We start from the raw sequence: 15,815 nt of genomic DNA on the forward strand, positions 1-15,815 counted from the left end.
AACAGAGAGGTTACCTACTTTGTCCAGGTCACACAGCAAGCTATGGTGGATTGGGATTTGTTCCTAAGGCATCTTGCTTTAACCACACCCTCTGCAAATGAGGACTAACTTGAGTTCAGGGCCACAGTGGTCAGGGAGAGTTTCTGGAAGGAGGTGAACTAAAACTCTGGACAGTGATTCAACCAGGGAGCAGGGTGGTTTTGTACCTGTGGACCCTGGGGACTCAGTGAGGAGCTCGAGGCCCTGCCTGTGTCCAGGTTTTCCCCCAAGCAGAATTGGAGATGGTGCTAGACCAGGCCAGGTGGAGCTGCTTCCGATTTACCTTCACTTCTGTTTCTTGTCTTAGCCAAATTCTGCTTGGCTGGGTTTTTCTGAACTTTCATCTTTAAGCAAGGAAATGTTTGCTTTCATTAAAAAAGAGACCCTCAGGAAAAAGGCGCACTCATACACCGCTGGTGGGACTGCAAATTGGTGCAGCCAATATGGAAAGCAGTATGGCGATTCCTTGGAAAACTGAGAGTGGAACCACCATTTGACCCAGCTATTTCTTTCCTTGGACTATACCCAAAGGACTTAAAAACAGCATACTACAGGGACAGAGCCACATCAATGTTTATAGCAGCACGATTCACAATAGCTAAACTGTGGAACCAACCTAGATGCCCTTCAGTGGATGAATGGATTAAAAAATGTGGCATTTATACACAATGGAATATTACTCAGCAATAAAAAAGAATAAAATCATGGCATCTGCAGGTAAATGGATGCAGTTAGAAAAGATAATGCTAAGTGAAGTCAGCCAATCCCCCCAAAACCAAATGGCGAACGTTTTCTCTGATATAAGGAGGCTGATTCATAGTGGGGTAGGGAAGGGGAGCATGGGAGGAGTAGACGAACTCTAGATAGGACAGAGGGGTGGGAGGGGGCAGAGGGTTAGCAATGATGGAGGAATGTGATGGACATCATTATCTAAAGTACATGTGTGAAGACATGAGTTGGTGCGAATATTCTATGTATACATCCAGAGATGAAAAAAAATGTGTTCTCTCTATATAATAAGAATGGTAATGCATTCCAGTGTCATATATAAGAATGTCAATAAATAAACAAATATGAAGTAAATGAAAAAAAAAAGAGAGAGAGACCCACAGACTTTGAAGGTTTTTGTCCACAATTGTCATTCTTCCTAAGATGGGATCTTCAAGTTAGGGTAAAAGGAATTCAGAATTTTAACTGTGGCTCAAGTAGAAACTCATCCTCTCCCTGGGCTGGTTCTCCATACCCCAGCCTTCTCTGGGGCCATGATTGTGGACAGAAGGGCTCACCTCTGGCCCTGGGCTGTGGGCTGTGGGTGGCAGGTGGTCCCTGCTGCCCAGGGCCCCCCTTCCATCAGCTGTCCACCCTGACTTTCATTTCTCCACGAAGGCTGCTTGACGCTTCTCCTTGCCTGGGTGTTATTCTGAGTCTGGTCTTCACCTGGTCTCCTCCATCTGACCATGGTTCATTCCCTCACTCACTTAAACTTCTGTTGTCCCTCTGGATGACACTAGTCCAGCAGTCAAAGGTCAGAGCTCAAGTCAGAGCCCAGTTCTCTAGACAGTGCTGACTAGAGGTCTGCAGGGCTTTAGTGCTTTTGTTTTGGGGTGGGGGCGGTTGGTCCAGGAGGTAGAACCAGTAAGTACTCTACCACTAAGCCACCTCCCCAGGCCCCTTTTTTCAAAAAATTTTAATTTTGAGCCAGGGTCTTGGTCTTGCTTGAACTTGAGATCCTCCTGCCTCAGCCGCCTGCTTTGCTGGGATTATAGGCATGTGCCACTGTGCCCATCTTGCTCAATGATTATTAAAGGAGGAAGAGTGAAATACACATCGACTGTACATCCCAAAAGCTTAAATATGGGCATATTCTTTGTTCTAGAAATCCTGCTTCTAGGAACGAATCCTAAGAAAAACTATTGAACAAGCTGGTGGCCATGTAGGGTGTATGTGGACACAGGCTGCTCTGTGGATGCTCTTTTTTAAAATATTTGTCTTTTAGTTGTAGTTGATCACAATATCTTTATTTTTATTTGGTGCTGAGGATCGAACCCAGGGCCTTGCATGTGCTAGGTGAGCGCTCTACCGCTGAGCCAGCATCCCAGCCCCTCTGTGGTTGCTCTTATAGTCAGGAACAGCTGAGAGTCACCCAGGTATCCAGCAGCAGGTTAAATTAGTCCCAGAGCCTCCACTGGGGAGACCAGGAGCATCATTAATGATGATGTATCAATCTGTGATTTTGTCGGAAAAATATGTTTACTGTTGGTTGCTGACTCAGGTTTCAGAACAGGATGTGTTCCTTAGCTATAAGTATGCTTACAACCTCGGGAAAGTTGCAAGTCCTTTACACAGGGAGAAAGTTGTTCTTCTAGTTTCTTAATTTCAACTCACTAAGTATCTCCCTTGTTTTCTTTTCTTGGTATCAGGGATTGAACTCAGGGGTGCGCGACCACTGAGTCCCATCCCCAGCCCTATTCTGTATTTTATTTAGAGACAGGGGCTCACTGAGATGCTTAGTGCCTCACTTTTGCTGAGGCTGGCTTTGAACTCACGATCCTCCTGCCTCAGCCTCCCGAGCCCCTGGGATTTCAGGCATGAGCCCCTGGGATTTCAGGCATACGCCACTGCGCCCGGCTTCCCTAATTTTCCACACCAATGGAAGGGATCACGTATACCAGAAACTTATAAAAAGAAAAAAAAATGATGCACATTCTAGGAAACAGTAAGAAAAAAGGCAAGACTGAGTGAATTCTGCTTGTAACAGCCCCAGGACACTCAGACAAAGCCTGGGCCAGGCAGGTGATTGGGAGAGTGGGGAGCTGGGAGGGACTGTGAGAAGGGAGGTCCCGGGCGGGCTCCCATCCCTGCAGCCCGCTGCCCCTTCCCTCCCTGTTCCTCCCCCTCCCTGTTCCTTTGTCCTGTGCTGGGCTGGTTGCACACATCTTTTCTCAGCGCCTGGTGTGGTAGCTGGACGCGGGCCGTGGTGCAGCCTTTACACCCTGGGTATTGGCAGCCGTTGCAAGCCCGAGCCCTTCCCCTCCTCGTGAGCCACCTGTTACCAGCACACCACTGTCTCCCATGGCTTTCCACATCACCCCAGGAGTCTGTGTGCTTGAGGACACCCAAAAGATGGGACTCCAGTCCTGGAGCTGCTGGTGCAGAGGCATGTAAAGGCATCTTCTGTCAACTTGGATCACAAGGGGAGGGGCGAGTGAGAGCCAGCGAGCGTCCAGTCTGGGGCCCACTGACTGCTTGACTTGTAACTGGAGCTTCTGCTCCTGCAGAGGTGAAACCCAGGTGTCGAGACTCTTGGCCCTGGGGCTGGGGTGCTGGCTGAGTGGTAGAGCACTTGCCTAGCATGTGTGAGGCCCTGGGTTCGAGTCTCAGCACCACAATTGAATAAATAAAATAAAGATCCATCGACAACTAAAAAAATAAAAAAATAAAGAAAGAATCCTGGCCCTATGGAAATGGGAAAGACAGGAGAGTTAATCGGACATGACTTTCCTGTGTTCATATGTGAATACACGACCAGTGTAACTCCGCATCATGTACAGCCTCAAGAATGGGCAGCTACACTCCATGTAGGCATGAGATGTCAAAATGCATTCTACTGTCACGTAGAACTGAAAAGAACAACAGCAACGACAAAAAATCCTGGCTTTAGGTGGGGGCCGGTGCGCACCTGTGATCCCAGAGGCTCAGGAGGCTGAGGCAGGAGGATCGCAAGTTCAAAGCCAGCCTCAGCAACTTAGCGAGGCCCTAAGCAACTCAGCGAGACACTGTTTCTAAATAAAATATAAAAAAGCACAGGGGATATGGCTCAGTGGTTAAGTGTCCCTGGGTTCAATCCCCAGTACCAAAAAACCCCCCAAAAACAAACAAACAAAAGACCTTTATATCTTTATTTTATTCAGTGGTTCTCGAAGTCTAGTATCAGAATCCCACCTACAGGAAAAATACAGATTCCTGGTCCTGCCCCAGGTGTGTCTGGGATGGGGCCCGAGATCACCAGCTCCCAGGTGACGCTGTCCTGCTGTCCTGGGGCCCCCAGGCTGAGAAGCACTGCGTGGGCAGGTAAAGGCCCCCAGGTCCCCCCCAGGTCCCCCCTAGTGCTCCCTGAGGCTGCTCCTGTGGTGGGGAGCGAGGTCTAGGGGCACCCGGGTTCTAGGTCTGCTCTTTGGAGTCTCCAGGGAACCATTTCTCTTCTTTGACACTCTGTTCCCCCTTCGGTGAAGTGGCCTCCAAAGCCCTGTGTGGCACAGCCAAGGTCACATCTGGGAAAGCTCAGGGCGAGGTGTTGGAAGGACGTGAGGGTCCCAGCCGTGCTGGCCGTTCTCCCCTCGCCCTGGGGACCAGCACCAGGGGCCGGCTGGGAGGTGACGCCAACAGTGTTCCCCAGGCCGGGCTCCTCTTCCCACAGAGCTGTGTTGTAATTCTTGAAACTTAGGCACAAGTAACCCCCCCCAAAAGAACAGAAATAACAGAAACCCTCAGGCACCTGGCCTGTGCCAGCTGTGGTGGCCTCTCCCCTTCTCCAATGCCGGTTTCCACTTATGTGTGACCCTCCGTCTCCTGGGCGTTTCCTGCTCCCTGGCTGGGCTGGGTGGGGCGGGGGAGGGGAGAGCCCCCTCCCTTCCTCCTTGACCCCCTTGGCCTGTGAGCTGAGCCGTGCACGGGACACCTGGGCTGGCTGGGGGCTTCTGGACATTCCACGGCTCCCTGGGGCTTTGCTTCCTCACCAGGAAGATCTAAGGACTCCCTCGCCGTGGGCTGGGAGGATGACGTGGGAGCAGGTGGTTGGGATGCCCGCAGGGTGCTGGGCACCACTCTGGTGGCAGGAAGGTTGCCTCTTCCTGCTGTGTTGGTCACACCCCCAAGCTCTGGTGGAGGTGTGTGTGCGCGCGCCATGCCCAGGCGCTTGAAGGGATGGGAAAGGAAGTTCTGTGGATCCAGAGAGGAAAAACTGCCGGCCGCGGTGGCGCACGCCCATGATCCTAGCGACCCAGGAGGCCCAGGCGGGAGGATTCCATGTTTGAGGCCAGTTTGGGCAACTTAGTGAGGTACAGTATCTCTACACTGGGGATGTAGCTCTGGGGTAGAGCACCCCTGGTCTAATCCCTAGTTCTGGGCCAAAAATTTAAAAAAAGGCAGAGGAAACCCGGTAGGTTTTAATTTTAACCCAGTCTGGGAACTTTCTGAAGTTGTGTCTCCAGCCAGTGAGGAGCGGTGTCGGCGGGTTGGCACAGCCTTCAGAGGTGCAGGCCGGAGTCAGGGGCAGGTCTGCCTTCTGCACACTGTCCCTGCTCTAGTGAAAAAGAAACCCCTCCTCTAGCCCTTGTAGAAGACTCGTGGTCTTCCACACTCACTGCCTGTTTCACAGGTGATCAGTGTCATCTCTTACTAGGGAGAGTGGTGGGGAGGAATCACATTTTGCAGAGTGGCTCTCGACGAGGTTTTGCTGGGACTGGCACCCGCTCTCTCTTCTCGTCCTTTTCTTTTGGGATGTGTTTAGAGGGTTCGGGGTGCTGATGTTGATGGGGGTGAGAAGGATGTGAGCTGCCTCAGAAACTGGTCCCTTGGGCTGTGAACTCCCAATGGCTCTGTCCCTGCACCTTGGCGGGGACCGGAAGGCTGTGAGGCTGAAGGATCCCTCCTCTACCAGTCCTTGTGCTTGGGGTGGGGTGAATCTCAGTGGGAAACCTGATCTCACTGTTCAAAACTCAGCCCTTCTATCTTTCCAGGCAGAGTGAAACCTCAGCAGCCAGCCAGGACCCTGGGGGCAGCGGGGGAAGCTGTAACTTGAGCTCCCATCGATTGCTCGGCCACCTTCAGTGGAGCGCTTCAGGAGTAGCATCTCATTTAGTCCTCTCCCCAGGCCTGTGAGGTTGGGGCCACTGTTATCCCCATTTTATAGAGGAGACTGAAGGTCAGAGGGGATCAAGTCCAGTGGTCCCAGGGGGATTGGGTTCAGCCCCACCCCCCCATCAAAATTCTGCAGATGCACATAACTTGCACCCATCCTCCTGTATCCTCTAAGTCCTCTCCAGATGACTTAAAATGCCTAATACAATGTAAATGCTATGTAAATAGTTGTAATGTGTTGTTTAGGGAATAATGACAAGAAAAATAAAATAGCCTCCACACGTTCAGCACGGATGTGGAGGCTGGAAGGCTGCGGCCTTGGCCTGTCATGGTGCGGCTGGGGCTGCTCCTGGTGCCGCTGTTCCAGGGTCCACTGCCTGAGCCCTGCCCTGATAGCTGCTTTCCAAATCTCTGACCTAGCTCACCTGGGCAGCTAGGTGAGCTCTGCCAGGTGACTTCTGGAAAAGCCACTTGTCCTGTGGGTAGGGACCAACTTCTTTTTTGGAATTCGGGGACTCCTGCTGGGTGTCTTCCTGCTCCCCCACCCCATCCCACCCGTGTTACCCAGAGCAGAGAAGGAGAGGAAGGGAAGCAGTGGCCCAGGGAGATCTGGGCTTAGGGCCCTCTGCCTGGGGTTGGCCAGGGAGGCAGTTTGTGAACCATTTCCAGCAGTGTGGACCGTCATGGGTGTTGGTTCTACAGTCTGCATTTAAGGGGAAAGCCAAGAACTGTCCAAATTCCCTGCAAAAATCTGTTAGAAATTTTGTGCAGATCTGGCAACCGTTTACCATCTCGGTGGGTCTATGGGACGGTCCTGCCTCATCCTTGCAATCTACTGCTTTTTGTTTTTTGGGTGGGTGGTACCAGGGATTGAACTCAGGGGCGCTCAAACGCTGAGCCCCATCCCCAGCCCTATTTTGTATTTTATTAGAGACAGGGTCTCCCTGAGTTGCTTAGCGCCTCGCTTTTGCTGAGGCTGGCTTTGAACTCGCGATCCTCCTGCCTCAGCCTCCCGAGCCTCTGGGATTATAGGCGTGTGCCACCACGCCTGGCCTCCATCTACTGCTTTTGAAAACATTTTTATTTCACAAATTTCTTCTTCTTATTATTATTTTGCAGAACTAGGGATTGAACCTAGGAGTACTCTACCTCTGAGCTACATCTCGAACCCTTTTGCATTTTTCATTTTGAGACAGAATCTTGCTAACTTGCCAAGGCTGGCCTTGAACTTGTGATCCTCCTGCCTCAGCCTTCCTTGTCACTGGGATCATAGGCATGGGCCACAGCACCCAACTTAAATTTATTTATGGATCTATTACTTTATTGTGGATCTGGGGCTTGAAATCGGGGCCTTGAACATGCTGGGCAAGTGCTCTACCACTAAGCTGCATTCCCAGCTCTTAAATCTATGTTTTTAAAAGCATGTGGTCAGGCAGGAGGATGGAGAGAAGTCATATTACCTAAGAAATGGATTTCTATAAATACCAGCATCCTCATTTTGAGGCGCCAAGGGTGGGGGGTCATGGGCCAAGAAACCCGTGGGAGGGGCCTGGACTGCCGCTCAGCTCACACCTGCGCCTGTGAAGGAGCATGCAGGTGGGCTTACCTGCGTGGTTTAATTATTAGTTCTCTTTTTAGCAAATTGTCAGGGCAAATCATGAGCATTAGGGAAAGGGGTTTTGATGGGACTCTGTCCTGATTTCCTGGCTTCTCTGGGGGTTCAGCTTGGTGCTGGGAGTACTGGTTGGGGTCTTGGGTGGTGGTGGGTCTAGAGAGATTTTGCTCTGCCGTGTGGTCACTGCCCCCAGCCCCACCCCAGAACCTCTTCCCACCCAAGAGGAGCCTGGACAATATGCATCAGGCAATTGGGTTGGTTTGCACTTGGCCACGGCTGTTCTGCCCAGAAGCATGATGCCAGAGATGGTCTTGGGTCAGGCTGTGCTTTCCAGCACCTTTGTGCAAGTTGGCGAAAATGTTGGTTATGCCTTTAGCAGTGCAGAGGAGTAGGTTGCTGTTTCTCTGGGCATTCACAGCCCTGCACCAGGACTCACTGCCTGGGTTAACTTTCTGTTCCCTATCACCACCTTTGCTTTCTGCAGTGTGCAACCTGCACAGCCATACATGACAGGCCTCCCGGCTCTGTGTGTGTGTGTGTGTGTGTGTGTTTCCCCTTTTGGAGCTGGCGATGGAACCCAAGGCTTCGCACCCGCTCAGCAGACACTCTGCCACTGAGCTACACCTCAGCCCCGTCTGTCCTTTCCAGTCCTTGAGTTTGCTTGGTACTGAGTCAGGATGCTCTTGCCTGACAATGAGGTCTGGGCTCTCAGTGCCCCCTCCGCTGTCCTTGGCTGGCGTAGTGAACGAGGGGAGGTAGTCCCGTGCCATCACCTGCCTCACCACCTCCGCTGGGTAAGGTGCCTCCTGGGAGCCTGAGGCCAGAAAGCCCCAGGTTCCTATACCCAGAAAATGCCCATGTGCATATTCATCAAAGTGGACAGCCAGGGCTGGGGCCAAGCAGCGGACCCTGGCGTGGAGCCTGGAGGGGCTTCTGGACCCTGCCCTGGCCCTGCCGGAGACCTGCTTGGGCCCTTGGACCAGCACTTTCCTCTCTATCTCTCCCCCACTCGCCTCCTCTCTCTGTCCGCCTCAGAGCTTGTCCCCTGAGCTGTGCTACCTCTGACAACCCAGGTCCCGCCTGCTTTGACACCCTCCAGCAGGGGCCCTGCAGGTGTGACCGCCCCAGGCCCTGCTAGGTGGGGTCTAGGGGGGGGGAGGCTCCTGCTTGGCCGCGCTCCCTCCTTGATGAGGTGCTGGAGAGGCTCATGGTGTGGATGTGAACCCCGCCAGCTCCACCCCAGAACCCATCGTGTTAGCGTCCACCTGACCCCAGACCTGAGTGGCTTATTCTTGAAGTCAGGGTGGACATGGGCCTCCCAGTGGGGCTGGATTGGAGTACACTGCCCTCTGCTCCAGGGCTCTGCATGGCCACGGGGCCAGGGGGTGGGGCCATAGTGGTGTGCAGGGGACAGTTGTGTGTCTGTGGCTGGGTCACCTGTGATCTGGTTCAGACCACACTCAGCTCCTGGCGGGCTCTCTGTCCCCCGGGGTCATGTTGGCTTCTTTATTGAAATGCTTGTTGAGTGCCTGTTGAAGTGTTTGCATGGAGCTGGGTGCTGGGTGGGCGATGGAGGCGGGTAAGAGCCAGGGAAATGCTTTTGGAGGCCGAGCCGGTGTGAGGCTGTGGAGGTTGAGGCAGGGAGCTGGGACAGAGCTCAGGCCTGTAATCAGGGCCAGGAGGCAGCTGCTGCCTGGCTGTGTGACCAAGGACAAGTCCAAGCGTTCTGCATCCTGCAAGCTCCTATGCCCTCACCAGTGGGCATATTCGCACGTACTCACTTGGGCAGCAGGTACCTGAACTCTACAGCTGGCCCCAGAAGGGAGCTGCTTTGTGAGACCAGCAGCTGAGCTGGGTCCCTTTGAGACCATGCCAAACGCCATGGTCACCCCAAGGTGACCAACAAGGTGACTAGGAAGGTGGGGTGGAAGAGATTTGAGGGGTAGAAAGACAGTGTCTTAAATAGGTAGCGGATCTTACTTTTGCAAATGTCACAAAAAATGTGGGACAGAGTGGCTCAGAGGGGTCTTGAGCTCATGACAACTCTGGGGCTGGAGCTCCACTGTGGGTCAGCCCCTGCTGTGCCCCCACCCCATGCATTCACACTGCTCCCAGGGACCCTCCCTGTGTACAGGGTTTTGCTTCCGTGTGCACACACCTGCTTTGCATATCCTCCTTGTCCCTCAGCACTCTGTGCAGCATCTGATAGGGACACACTCCCCTGGCCACCAGCTTCTGTTCACACGATGACCGCCTCCCTCTATGCACCCACCTCCCTCCCTGTATGCATCTGCCTTGTGCTCACCCGTCCCTCCCCACAAATGCCCGTCATGCACAGGGTGGGAGTGTGCCTCTGGTCTCAGGGCCGCCCAATCTCATGAATTAAAGAGTTTGAGGTAGACTCTGAGGAAATTTCCAGAACGTGCCCAGGCTGGTGGGCATCCCCGTTGGTGTGCCGTGCAGGCTGATCCTGTGCTGTCTCGCAGGTGCTCAGCCTTCAGGGTTCATTGTGCTACTGCAGTGGAGTTCCATATGAGGGATTTTGGGGGCTTGCACCCGGGCTCCCCAAAGAGTGCCCACTGCCACAGTGTGGGCTCAGGCCACTCTAGCAAGCCCCCGGCTCCTGATGCAGGTGCGGCCTCTTTCTCTGTGCTGCTGTGTTGCTGGTTGCATCTTGGTTGAAGACCCAGCCTGGGCAGCAGAGTCCTGCTGGGGCAGGAAAATCTCGTCACTCGCACGGTGTTGGGTAGCACAGGCCTTGTGGGGGGGCTGGCGCTTTCTTTTTCTTATCAACAGTGTATGAAGGACGGTGTGTCCATGTCTTATCTTCAGAAATCAGAATGTGGATCCAGGCTGGTGTCTGAGTGGGGTGGACGGCGGCACATGTGGGGAAATGTGCCCATGCCCAGGCTCAGGGTGGGTGGGTCACAGGCCGTGGGTGGGTCTCAGGCCGTGACTGTGCAGGGACGCCCATGGGATCTGTGTTGTGCACTACAGCCACTTGCCAGGAGGGGTCCAGGAAGCCTGTCGTGAGGTCTCTACAGCCCCTAGGCTTTCGGTTGCTCTCCTCATCTTCCTGTCTCTGCAGACTCTCTGGGGGTCCTGGACCCCTGAACAGACCCTTGATGTCCCCAGAGGGCTCCAGGATGGGGGGGGGGGACGTTCTCTTATTCTTTTTCTCATTATGACTGAGGCCTGGTCTCCTCAAGGGAGGGGCTGGGCATCTTCAGGACCTTCTCAAGTTCAGTGACTCCTGAGGTCAGATTTCTTCATCGCTGGAGTGGGCCTGGGTGTGGGGGCTGTTTGTCCTGATGCGGGGTATACAGAGGACAAAAGGGGAGCAGCTGTCATACATTAACGTCACAATACCTTGACTGGTGATGCTAAGGGCCCAGGTTGAAAGTGTTCAACAAAATGGCAGCAGGGTGACCTTACACGTGGGCAATGGTCTCTTAGCAGAAGTGCTCTGTGTGTGTGTGTGTGTGGTGGGGGGAGGCACTCGTCTGCAGGTGTGGCGGTGAGTGCCCCTTTCCTGAAGGACTTGCGTCCAGCATTATCTGCCATGTTTCTGGGCCTTTCTGGTTAGCATCGTTTGGTGAATCATCTCACTTTTGTCCGACACGAGGTTCTGATTCCTATTTACAAAGCGGAGTAGCAGAAACCCACCCCAGCTGCAGTGGGCTAAGTGAAACAATAGCTTTGGTCCCTGCCCAGATCGTCTCTGTATTTCATTGTCCTGATTTGGAGTTTCTACTCTCAGGATGCAAACTTGGAAAAGCAAGAACATTTCCTGAGCATTCCTTGGCCTGGTGCTCACTGACGTGGACGATTACTGTTGCTCGAGCAGTTCTGAGGGTTGAAGGAAACACACTGTGGTTCTGCGAGGCTCGGAGAGGGAGTAAGACCATGGTAGGTGCTGAAGGGGAGCCGGCTTCAGGACTGCTGGAGTCCCCACACCAGGCCCACCTGAGGGCTGGGGCCAGTGTCCCAGCAGATGACAGCCCTGACATTCCTGGGTCAGTTAGCCCGTGTGGTCACCATGCAGTTTTAATCCTCCCGACAGCGTATCGTGTCCATTTTTGAGATGGGAAGCCAGAGCTCAGAGGTTGATAGGCTCAGGGTGGCACAGCTGGGAAGGGGCAGCGTTCTGCTTGGAGCCAGAATTTGGGTTCTGCCCACAGCCAGCCTGTGCGCTCCCCTCCCCTTGATGGTTGGCCACCAGCTTGCTGAGTGCCTGCCTTTGCTGTGGAGGGCTGGGGTTCCTGCTCTCCAGCCTGAGTTGCAGGGTGCTGGACAGTATCCTTCCTGCCTAGTTTATAGTGGTTTCAGGAGCAACTTTTGAGACAGGCAGCCTGGGGTTTGAGCCCAAGCTGCACAGGCACTCACTAGCTGTGAGGCCCCTGGTGTGTCCCTTCACCTTGGAGAATCTCGGGAGTGGAGAGCACGGGTGGGTGTGGGAGGCAGTGCCGGGCCCCCATTCTCACCCAGGTGCTGCAGGCGTGAGCATCACAGTGCAGAGGGCGGAGAGGCTGGTGGTGGCTTCAGGCTGCACATGTGTCGAGCTGCAGAGCCCGTTAAATCTGAAAAATACCGTGTGTGCACATTTTTGGCTTAAACAAAGTTCCATTTACAAAGTCTATAACCCGGCTTTAATATTATTACATGCCCCAGCCTGGGACTCATTCCAGGACAAGAGCGTTATTATGCTGGATAGGGTTTCTCCTGTGTTCTGGTGGGTGGCTCCACCAACCTGGTGTTGCGTGCGGGGCTGTGGGGTGGGGGCCACCCGTCCCCGCTCAGTCTCACGCTGCAGAGCCCAGGGTGGAGTGTGTGTGTGTGTGTGTGTGTGTGGGGGGGGTATTTGTCTTCTAATGTCACCAGCTCGTGAGCTGTAGTGCTCAAACCTGTCGACCACGGGAGAGCTGGCCTCAGCCTGTCCTGAGATCTGTGTCTGGGCTTGAGGGCTGGTACCCTGCCCTTGACTGGCCTCTGAGAAAGTCTTTGTATCTCGGTGGCCGTCTAGGTGGCACTTGGTAGGGGAGGATGCCGCAGCGTCATGGAGCATTCTGAGTCTTTGCTTGATTCCCATGAGTGGCAAGTGGCTCCCTGGTGAGCGGGAGCTGGCGTAGGTATCGCTGGCCTGGAGCCCTGGGGAAAGATTCTGATGTGGCACGTGGCTCCGGACCGTGTTGTGATGGATCGGTGACGTCTCCCAGGGGTGTGGGGAGAGGGGACCATAACTGACCCGCACTCATTGGCCATCCCTGTTTTATTCTGATCCTGTTGCGTCTCTGGGAAACCAACATTGGCCCCTTTGTGGGCTTTACCACCCTGTCCCTGGGTCGTGGACACTCTGTAAGGACCTCCGTGCCCCGTGCCCCAGCCCCGTGGCCTGTCTGGGCTCCTCCAGACTCACAAGCCCACCTCTGTTCTTTCTTGCAGTTGAAGAGGGGGAGGCCTCGGACTTCTCGCTGGCCTGGGATTCCTCCGTGACAGCAGCAGGTAGGTGCCCGGGGACTGGTGGGGAGTTGCTGGGGGTCTCGTTGGGGTGGGGGCTGTTCTAGAAACTCAGAAAGCCACCCAGCTGGTGATGGAGGGATATTTTTCATGTCACATTCCTGTCTCTCGTCCAGACTACCCCGTGCAACATGATTTTATATCAGTTCCATATGGTCAGTAAAATCCATTACATACGGAGACTAATATGCCCTTCGTTTCCCAGGGGTCGCGTTTCCTTCTTGTGGGCGCAGTTCAGATGGGAGGTGATTCCCCACTGCCCAGGCCTGGCAGATCCCTCTTCGGGGTGCCTCCACACGTTCATTCCCGTCTAATCGCATCAAAGCCACTTGAATCGAACTTTGAAACTCCAGTCTGGACGAGAATTCCAGGATTTCCCTTCCTGGGAGGGACTGCAGTGCCATTTTGGGACTCAGCCGTCCTGAGCTGATGCTGGGGGAGGCTCAGATCTGTGGGATGCATGACCATTGTGGGGTGCTGGGGTGATGTGACATTTGGGGGACTTATGTTTTCCCCATCAGCTCTTTTCTCCTCCTGTAAGCTTAGTTTCCCAGTTGTAAGAAGAGCAAATGCGTGAGGATGTTCCGACTGCAAAGTTAACTTCACAGTTACGTGGAGCTGGAGATGGGAACTGGCTGTGGGAGGGCTCAGTGTCCAGCTAGTACCTCTCATGGCACTGGGGCCCCGACTCCCTGTCTGGCAGGTGCCAGGCTCTCTTTCCTGTCCTCCTCCTCTGCCTTGGGCCAGGCCTGTCCTGGGGTCCCGACCAGCTGGCTCTGGATGCATGCTCGACCAGTTTTGTAGAAGGTCTGACGAGACCTACCAGAGTCATTAAGTGCTGTCTTCTCTTCTAATTGTGGAAACTGAGACAAGAAGAGAGATTTGCCCAGGGTTGATATTTCCAAAAATGTGGATTTAGATATCAGGTGTATGAACGGTTAACACCTTAATGGTTACACTTCTAATTTGTGATTTTTTTATAGGCTTCTGTGATTTACGATGATCCCAAATTCATTTAAGTGAAAAAATGGAATTGACAAGAAAGTCTTAAGTAATAGTAATAATTGGGAGTCAGTAAAACTGAGCACGGTTCACACATAACTGAAATTTGGGAGTTGATGCTGTAGAAGGGAGTGCAGAATCAGCCCTGAACCCAGGTCCCTGGACTTTGGGTCCAGTGCTTTTCCTAGCAGATTCTGAGTACTGCTGGGAGGGTCTTCAGGCTGGTCCTGGTTAATCCAGGTGTGGGCATTGCATTGTCATGTCTGCAGTTGGCCTGGACGTTGGTAAGGGGGGGTCCCTCCACAAAGGAGGGGCCTTATCTGAAGCTAGAATGGTGGTGGGGGGTGCTCAGGTTTTAGGGAGGGTTTGAACAGTCTTGGTGTCAGCACTGGGCAGGTTAGGAGGCTGGGGGAGGGCTGTGTAGCCCTCCATCCTGTCTCCCTGCAAGAGTACAGCAACCGGCTCAGTTTCAGGCCTCCCAATAGAGGTGTGCTGTATGTGCTGACCTCCGGAGAGGATCCCCACTGTGCCCCGAGCCCCTGGTCTAGGAAGACACTTGGGCTGGGTCCACACAAGGTCCCCTCCGGACTGCTTTCCTGGTGGTGCTGGACGCTGTGTGGGTGGTGGGGCAGCAGCGGGGTCCAGGGTGGTTGTGGCAGTGGCTGAGGTGGACGGTGAGCCTGTGCAGGGAGTCAGGGCCCCAGGCTGCATCCCTAAGCCAGCTAGGCACTTCCTGGTCTGCAGGGGAAAGGGTGATGTTCCCCTGGGGGGCCTGCCTGTCTGCAGGTTGGCAGTTCCACAGGAGGTTGGCCAGCCTCCGTGCCTTCCTGGGTTGCCCGGGGGCAGCAGAAGTTGCAGGATCTGGGGTTTCCAGCCAAGAGCCAAGCACGCCCCACATGCATGTGCAGGAGGACATGTGCTCCTTGTGAGTCCCTTCCAGCCCCCAGACACCCTGCAGCCACGGCTCTCTGTGGTGCCAGGCAGCTTTGGATTGTCTGTTCAGTGATGGAGAAAGGGATGGCAGAGTGCCCCAGGCGGGGGGCAATCCAGAGCCAGGCCACGCTTTGTTTCATTGGTGTTGGCCTGTTTCTGATGATTTTTTTTAATAGTGCATGCATGTGATGAATTTTGCTTCCCAGTTGGGTTGGACTTGGGCTGTAAAAGTCAGCTTGGAGTCCCTGAGCGTGGGCCTGTGCCATGGCCCAAGTCCTGGGTGGCAGAATGAAGTCGGTGTGGGAGGCAGCTCTGGACGTGGGCAATGGCACATTTATTGAGCGCCTACTTAGCGTGTGCCAGCCACGGAGCCAGCACTGTCCCGAGGGATGGTCGTGATGGCTGTGTGAGGAGGGTGCTCTTCCCTGCAGCAGCTCGGTCATTTCTCCCTGGGTTGGTTTAGGGGTGGCCATCTGGTGGGGGACAGGGCCAAAGGCAGGGTTGAGGCTGCTTTTGTCTAATACTTTTCATTAAGCTGAGAAAATGTCCCTAGACCACCTCTGAGAGTAGGGGCAGGTGCCAAGGGAGATTGTGGGGGACAGAACCTCCCCAGCCACCTTTGGCAAGGAGACTGAGTGTTGCCGTCCCCGTTTGGCAGATGACGAGGTTTGAAGGCGTTTGGTATTGTGTCCAGGGTCCTCATCCAGACAGCCACGGAGCAGGGACTCAGACCCAAGTTCTCCTGCAGCCAGAGCTGGTGGCTTCACTTCTGGGCCAGCTGGCGTCACGGACCCGAAGGTGTGGCCCTGCGGGGGGGGGGGGGGTGCCTCTGTGGGTCAGTCCCCTGGTG

The 15,815-nt window shown here is 54.2% G+C and overlaps 1 protein-coding gene across 1 annotated transcript in view; it reads left to right on the top strand.

Moving 5' to 3' along the window:
- The window catches only part of Znf423 (zinc finger protein 423), a 278,391-nt gene that overhangs the window by 3,590 nt on the left and 258,986 nt on the right, over nucleotides 1-15,815 (top strand). Inside the window, exon 2 of the mRNA XM_048792228.1 lies at nucleotides 12,956-13,015. The gene's annotated coding sequence lies outside the window, so the exon portion shown is untranslated. The remainder of the gene's footprint in view (nucleotides 1-12,955; nucleotides 13,016-15,815) is intronic.

Source organism: Marmota marmota, unplaced genomic scaffold, assembly GCF_001458135.2.
Source record: "Marmota marmota marmota unplaced genomic scaffold, marMar, whole genome shotgun sequence".
NCBI lineage: Eukaryota > Metazoa > Chordata > Mammalia > Rodentia > Sciuridae > Marmota > Marmota marmota.